This window comes from Nanorana parkeri, unplaced genomic scaffold (assembly GCF_000935625.1).
Source record: "Nanorana parkeri isolate BGI_ZX_2015 unplaced genomic scaffold, ASM93562v1 scaffold228, whole genome shotgun sequence".
Classification (NCBI taxonomy): domain Eukaryota; kingdom Metazoa; phylum Chordata; class Amphibia; order Anura; family Dicroglossidae; genus Nanorana; species Nanorana parkeri.
Window position 1 is genome coordinate 859,678 of NW_017306496.1, and position 8,881 is coordinate 868,558.

Below are 8,881 nucleotides of genomic sequence, written 5' to 3' on the forward strand. Positions count from 1 at the left end.
TTTTCGTAAATACGTAATATGACAAGGAATTTTGTCCCGTTTCTGACTAGAAAAGTAGACTGCAGCACCAACAGACCATGAAATCTGAAGTGAACAAGAATAGCAAACAAAAAAATAATAATATATAACAGAAAAGAAAAAGAAAAAGAAAAACAATAAAATAAACTTAACTTTCAAAAGATCTACCGGTTAACCAAATTCCATACATGTCTGGATCTTGTGTCTATGTGTTAGATGCGTTAGATGTTTCTACATGCCGATATATATATATATATATATAGTCAGCTCATAGTGACCATACCAGTGGTTATATTGAGTCATATTGCAATTTTGACAAGTCCACTTGAAATTCATAAAGAAATCAAATGAATTTGAAAACAAATTACAAAATGGTGCGACATCATCCATAGTTCTCTGTGCCGTATGGGTTTATGGTCATTGTTCCGCTTTTCCTGCATGACTGCTCAATGCTCCTGTGCCAAGGGTATGAATAGGACCTTCAGAGAGACAATAGCTTTCTACATTTGAACACGGCTTTCAGAGCTGACCACACCTCAAATGTTTTATAAAATGGCCAGGTTACATTCTGCACCTTGGAATGCTGGGAGCACATTGTTTGTGTGGCACTTCAGGAAACGCATGAGAGTGCAGGCACCCATCAAGAAAGAATTAGTAGCTACCATTGCTTGAAAGTGCGAGCTGTCATCCTGATTTTTGCTTAACTACTTAGTAAGTCACTGGCGTGCAGGTCTGGCTGTGACTCAGTAGAATAGTAAGGCAAGAGTGATGGCCCTGAAACAATGCTAGCTTCCATGTCTCTGTTGACTAGTGTCCTTTAAAGATTTGTCCATCTGTAATCAAAACTGGTGTATAGAAACTGTTGGTGATCTGCAATGTTAGTATACAGTTTGCTTATACTTTTCATGCTGGTATGGTAAACATGTTCTCTAAAACAGGTCTTTAGTGTCTTTAGAGTTTAGAATGTGTTGGAACTAACTGACAGCTGGAAAGTGTAACCTGACGATTGTATTTACAGCGTTGTTCCGTTTATTACAAACCAGATAAGATTTTTCATATATTTTTGGGATGAGATTATTTAGTTCTAAAAATCTCAGCACTTTCTTCCAGTACGTCCTACCTGTCATGTACTGGGACAGTTTGGACTCTTCAAACTTTCAGCTTTTCTGCAATCTCTGGGAGCATTGTGCAGTGCCTAAATCTTTAACACTGGCAATAACCGAAATCAACACTTTAATAACAAACTTTTTACCTAGTAAGGTTCGTTTCTGATTCTTTTTTTAATTGCTTATGTAATAAGATTGGAAGCATTTTTAAAACAATTCTTTTGTACAAAGATGACAATTACTGTAGTTTATAACTCATTTGTAAACCCATTTTCATTTTTAATAAAGTGTCAAGAGTTGTATCAGACTTTAATAAGTGTTGTCTTGTTTTTATTTTAAACGAGATTTCTCTGGGAATTTGTCAGATTAACAATTTGTCAGATTTACTATGTGGACTTAACAAAATAGGGACATGAGTAGATTCTGTGCAGATCTACTGTTACATAATGTATGTATAGATACATACTACAGGAGGAATTGACAAGCAAAAATAAATAAATCTGTAGGCCAGCCCAGGGTAACTCCTTCTCTACCTAGCATGCCCCAATTTAGTCGCTAGTGTTCCAAGAGGATTGACATTTTATTTTCGGCTCTTCTGAAGAAAAGTTGAACCAATTTGTTGCTGCCATTTTTTTTCTTCCACTTTTATCCTTGAATTTCTTCTTCCATTGAGTCAGTCAAGAGTCCTCACTACATCGCTGCTTGAGCTAGTTTTTTCATGGCAGTTATCTGAATTAGCCTTTCCTAAACCTGATTTTGAAATGCAGGACCCTGCTGGACTGTACACTGCAGCGATGGCCCCAAATGTAATCTTCAGGAAGGGAGTCCCACATGTGCCACTTTCCAGACAATCCCTTACTGTTAAGCGTTAGCTGTGGAACACTGTACAGAACCATGGCATTGCCTCAGCACTTGCCCTGTCTCTGAAGATTCAGTCTGAGTAAGCCGATCAGGCAGAGCACTGGGATCTACCTCATTTGTTTGCACCATTGGGCCATTTACAAATTTCCCACTACCACCATTCTTACTGCGGAAAGGGTTAACGCTGAGGGACTAGATGGATCTTTCTTTATTCAACCTTTCCTACTATATAAAATGTTGTGACTAAGCAATAACATCATCAGCTGGTTGAAGTGTTGTGCTCTCTCCCACCATTCAGTGATGAAGAAGAATCACCCTGCTTTCCAAAAACACCACATGTGGCTCTATGATCTTTTTGTTACTTCCTGCCTACAGGGACCTTGTCGCCCCCTCTGGCCATTTGACCCTCATCAGCCACAAGCTGCCTGGGTTTTTGATTACCTGAGGCCTTATTTTGTACCTTTTTGAGCCTACTTGCATTACAGACACAAGTGGGGTAGTATTGCTGCCACAGGTGTCCCTAGCTAATGCTTTCCTTACCGTTCCAGGGACATTTACTTTGTACCCTCTAATGACACTGGCCTTTGCAAATCGCAATCCAGTGGCCCTGTGTTTATTCGGTCTACCTCATCAGTCTCACTTAGCTCTGTGATGTGAGGCAGAGTCCCATATTTGTTGTCGGGGGCCTCTACTACAGTCACACAAGACTGTCAAATTCACCCAATTCCTTGCAGAGTCTGACCACAGAGGCTCTAAGAACTCTTCCATGCCTTCCCAGAGTCCATCTCTGATCTTCCCAAGACTTTAGAACAGGCTGGGCCACCACTCGTAGTGACACATCTAAATCAGACCCGGGGTCCCCATAGTTTTTTTTTTTCTTGATGAGATTATTTGAAGCACTGTAGTCTCCTGCCATCACATCAGAATTACAAGTGGTTGTTTTGCCCCCCATTGATGCAGTACCATTACCCTGCATTTGGGTAATCAGCCTGCCATCTCCAGACTTGGGTCTTTGGAGAGCTCTTTACAACTGCAAAGACCTTTCCACTGCTCTTACAATTCAAAGTATTTCTCTGTGTGGACTCAAAGCACCTTGAAGGGTCCTGGCCCCTAAATGTGGTGGAATGGTTTCCCTTGAGATGGAATTTGTCAAATCGTGTTCTGTAGCCACTGTGGACCTGCCAGTGACCTACCTTTTACAGAGGAACCACTAAACCTGTAGAGGGCATTTTTATCTTTAAGGATACTACTGACCAGCCTAGTCTCTCAAAATCTTGGCAGAATGGGTTTGATCCCTGGAAAAGTATCTTTCCATCACCAGTGTAGATCACTTTGTTTGCAGCTTTGCACTTCAGTTGTGATGGCTTGTTAGAAGTGTCTAAACTTGCATCGTACATTGGGTCTGATATCCATACAGATGTGCAGAACACTCTGTTTAGGTGCTGAAATGCTGATGTTCTATCGAAAGATCATCTGATTTGCTTGGTGTTGAGCGATCCCATCTCGGGACCTACAATTGATACCACCATCAAGGATTCTGCAGGAGGCCAGAGTGTGTACACTTGCCTCAATGTAATAGGTCCTGCCCTTCTCAATCTACTTCTGCAGTAAATGTTCTCAGAGCCTGAATCTCAGATAGCCCATAACCAGCTAAGCCCTATGAAAAACCTGTATAAAGGTGCACTCCCCAATTATACAAGTGAGGGATGGATTGTGAATCCTTGCAGGCCGTTTCTGAAATTCAAGTGCAAAGGGTGCCCTTATATGCTCATAGGCTAATCCCTTGCCTCTGGCACTCTTAACCGCTCTTCCTCTTCCCTGCCTAATATACCTTTTCTAGTTCCCTTGGGTTCCTTTCACCCCTGGACCCCTTACTCCAGTTCTTGCGTCAACTTGGTCTTCAGTGCTGTGTCCCATTCAGGCCACCACTCTCTTCCTTATGAAGAATCCCCACTCTTGGGACATGTACCACCTGATACCCCTCTTGACTTACTAGATCAACTGAGGTCAACTTCTGGATCCTCTGACTTACTAGGTCAACTGGGACCAGCTTTGAATGTTCCTCACCCAAATAGGGATGTGTATCCAGTGTCACCCAGGCACTCCTGATACTTCTCAGAGCCTTGATTCCTGTGTTTGGTTTAGTACCATTTGCTGGCATCTCCACTGTGGAATATTCAGATGAACTCCATTGAAAAGGTGTGGATCATAGTGGACAACATAACCCTGAAGGGCTTAACACCCGCAAGATCCATTTGGATCTGGCTTTGTCAGGTCTCCTCATTAAAAATGGTCTATTACCTTTCGGCGAGGGTAACCTACATAGCTCTTTGCTGCTAAGGCTCACGTCATATTTGCCTACAAGCCCCTGCAAATCAGATAGGAAGTTACCACTCTTCCCCCCCTCTTGCAAGGAACCTGGGGTGTTGGTGGACCCTTCTTTTAAAGAACTCCAGTTCATATATTTATTTTTAACCCTTGCAGTCGGGCTACCCCTGCACTGCAAGGATTAACTGCTTGTTTTGGTCTAGGGCTGAAAATAACAAGATATACTCACCCGATCCTCCAAGCTGGCCGACTGACATCGCTTTCTAAAGCCTGTCTCCTATGTCCCGTGGGGGGGAAGGGGCGTTGAGAGGGGGGCAGTGGAGTCTCTGAAGGAAAGAATATTTTTTTCCAGGGCTGCCCTCTGGTCTTCCAGAACCAGGTGGTTGTTTCTGCATTGTGGGATCTCACCTCTGACAGGTCTCCTGGTTCAGACACTGTTAGACACAGAGGACCTCACTACTGAGAAGGAATGAGTCTCTCCTGCAGCAGGGGAGGTAATCTGGATCATGCGCTAGGCATTACTGTCAGCCTCACTTGTTTAAATGTCTTTAATAGCAATCGCCTATATTTCAGTTCCTTTCAACTGGTAGACTGTGGACAAAGAGGAGAGGTTTTTGCACCTAGGTGTGCATCACACCTTGCATGGCAGGTGAAGATCAGCAGCAGAAGGTGTGGTGCCTAGTGCCTCCATGGATTAACAGCAATCCGAACACCCTACTGCAAGCATCCTCTGACAGAAACAGGAGGGTCCTTTTGGACCCTTTTCCTGGGCTTTTTCAATCTGGCGAATGTCCTTCACTGTATGGCTAAGGTTCATGTTCCTTGCTCCAAGGATGCTGACGTCGCACTGAATCTGGGGAATCAGGAGCATTCTTAGACATATGGGTTAAGGTCAGGTTGTGCTTCAGCAGGATCATTTTGGGGTTGCCTAGATTCACCTATTGCATACCAGGGAGGATTTATTAGTGTCATCCTCATTTCTATGTGTCTGTTCCCATTTCACCAGTCTGGGGATGAGCCCTAACTTTCCTTTCCTGCCTATCCTTGTGGGTTTGCTTCCCATGCAACCTACCCCTTCAGTCATGTTGAATTTGTGGGATTGAATTCCTGAGTTCTCTTGCACACTCGGGAGTCACTTCACGTCCTATGTAGACTGTGGTGTTCCCAGCTGGTTCAGGGTTTTCTCTAGTTTCATTTACAGTGGCTTGCAAAAGTATTCGCCTTGGCATTTTTCCTATTTTGTTGCATTACCACCTGGAATTTCAAATGGATTTTTGGGGGTTTGTATCATTTGATTTACACAGCATGCCTACCACTTTGTAATCACAATAAAAAATATTTTGCATCTTCAAACAAGACAAAAAAAAAATTAAAACTTGAGCGTGTATAACTGTTCACCCCCCAAAGTCAATACTTTGGAGAGCCACCTTTTGCAGAAATTACAGCTGCAAGTCTCTTCGGGTATATCTCTATAAGCATGGCACATCTAGCCACTGGGATTTTTGCCCATCATTCAAGGCAAAGGAGTTCTAGCTCCTTCAAGTTGGATGGGTTTCGCTGGTGTACAGCAATTTTTAAGTCATGCCACAGATTCTCAATTGGGTTGAGGTCTGGGCTTTGACTAGGTAATTTCAAGACATTTAAATATTTCCCCTTAAATCACTCGAGTGTTGCTTTAGCAGTATGCTTAGGCTCATTGTCCTGCTGAAAGGTGAATCTCTGCTCCAGTCTTAAATCTCTGGCAAACAGGTTTCCCTCAAGAATTTCCCTGTATTTAGCACCACCAGTTCCCAGTCCCGGCCGATGAAAAGCACCCCCACAGCATGATGCCACCACCATGCTCCACTGTGTGGATGGGGTGATGAGAGGTCTTGGGTTTGCGCCTCATCTGACCAGAGTACCGTCTTCCATATGTTTGGGGAGTCTCCCACATGCCTTTTGGCCAACAGCAAACGTGTGTGTATTTTTGTTTTCTGTAAGCAATGGCATTTCTTCTGTCCACTCTTCCATGAAGCCCAGCTCCATGGAGTGTAAAGCTTAAAGTGGTCCTCATGGTTATCTTTGGTCTCTTTTGATTAATGCCCTCCTGGCCTGGACCGTGAGTTTTGGTGGGCGGCCCTCTCTTGGCAGGTTTGTTGTGGTGACATATTCTTTCCATTTTTTTTTCAATAGTGCGCCATGGGATGTTCAAAATTTAGGATTTTTTTTCATAACCCAGCCTTGATCTGTACTCCTCCACAACTGACCTGTTTAGATAACTCCTTGGTCTTCATGGTGCCACTTACTCAGTGGTGTTGCAGATTCTGGGGCCTTTCACAACAGGAGTGTGTATATATATAGTGAGATCATGAGACACTTGGAATGCACACAAGTGGTCTTTATTTAATTATGGGACTTCTGAAGGTAATTGGTTGCACCAGATCTTATGTAGGGGCTTCATAGCAAAGGGGGTGTATACATATGCGTGCACTACTTTGCTGGTTTTATTTAGAATTTTTTTTAAACAAGATATTTTCTTGATTTCACTTCACTATTTTGGACTGGTTTGTGTATGTCCATTACATGTAATCCAAATAAAAATCCATTCAATTCCAGGTGGTAATGCAACAAAATAGGACAAATGTCAAGGGGGTAAATACTTTTGCAAGCCACTGTGGCAAATTTAGATGTCTGGCCAGACAATCTCTAAAACAGAATTATCGTCCCTTGATCCTAGTCCTTCAGGGTTACAAAGGCTTAGGGCCTTCTCACTTAAACCAGCTGGACTTCTCACTGAGACCTACTTTGTCTTAGGTTCCCTCGAGACGTCTGTTCCTTCTAGGGGATTGGCCCCATTGCTTGTTTACCAAATCAGGTTGTGGGTCTTTTCTTCCCCACACAGGAATTTATTTCACCTATTTGTTGGATCAGCTTCTCATTTGCTGCAAGTTTTGTTGTTCCCTTCCATGTAAAGTCATTCACCTCTGATGGTGACCTTTGCATCTGGTCTTGAACAATCAGGTTGATTTTCTGTGTCTTGCCTTGTGTAGTGTTGGCAAGTCCCCCTATCTGATTAGTTGCTTTGCTTCATCTGGTATCAGATTTGGCCATTGGTCCTTCAGGTGCCTCTTGGGCTGCAGGCAGCCCCAGTTCCGTTTTGTTGGTCCTGTTGGCTTGTTGCTGGTTGCCTACCCCTTAGTTGGGCTGCTTTTGTATATGCAAACAATATCTGAATTCCTTGTCCTGTTTTTTGTTTTTTACTCCCTAGAGTATGGACAAGCATGACGGGTAGAGGAGGGATTATCTTGGGCTGGCCTATGAATTTTTCTGTTAGTCAGGGTCCAAATTCTCCTATACTGCCTATGTGGCAGTATAACCAATCTGTGTCTAAAACCCCTGTGAGACCGTTTCTTCTGAAAATATCACCAGACTAAGTGCCCCATTGGAAGCTTCCTCTCTATTCTTGCTCTGGTAACCATGTAAAAGTTTTCTTTTCATAGCTTTAGCACTGGCACCTTTTAAAAGTATGAAAAATCTTATGTCATGCTAGTCTAAAATGTAAAAAGGTAAATTTAGAAATAAACTAACATGTGGTTCTCTCTCTACCATCCCCCCCCCCAAAAAAAAAGCATCCTAAAGCCTCATAACTGTATATCTGCAGTGTAGGATTAATATATTACTGTGAATACTTAGCAAACATAAAATACTGTAAAATAATAGCAGTCCTGTAACAAAAAAAATAAGGGGTTTGCATGGGGGTGGTCTGGTCCTATAAGAATAGAAGTTATATATGTCTTGGACATGTTGATATCCAGGTTGCGTTCCAATGACCGGAAAATACTAATCCCATGCTACACAGGGATTATCAGCCCGGACTAGATGTCACTGTATGACCGCACCATAACCCAGAAGATAAAGCCTATATAGAGGAAGCAATACAAACCAATCATACAGACATACACACTTTGAAACAGTTCTGGGTGGATGAAACGTGTTGCGATATAGTAGAGGTCTCAGTCGCATGTGGTCCCTTTAACTGGTGTCCCACTAATTCATTATTCAGCTGGTCATTCAGTGAATTATTGGGGAACAAAAGAAATGCCAAGGATCCCAGTATTCCCAACCGGAGTCAGATTGTACCTGTGCATTGGTAGATGGAGCATACACATGGTTGCCATGTAGCATGGGTGCTTGGACATTCCGACACCCCCGGGCCCATGGCTTGATGAACTTTCTGTCTGTTTGTTTCCATGTGGGGACTCTCCACTTTTCAATCTGCAATTTACACATACAGTATATAGCAGTACTGCGCCTAGGTGGTGGCTTTCAAAATCTTAGTGTCCGGTGTTTTAGGATGGATCAACATGCTGCAATGATTCTTTGACACATATGATCCAGTGAGGTGTTACTGAGATATTTTGCACACTCGCTGTTGGATTTTGTAATATCCTGGGACTGGTTTACCCGAGAAAGCTTTGAATAATGGATAACAAGATTTTCATGAATTCAATAATAAAATGTTATCAGTGTGGAGCTGGCTCTAACTAATTTACATAATAATTTCTGCTACCAGAGGCTCCGTTACTATG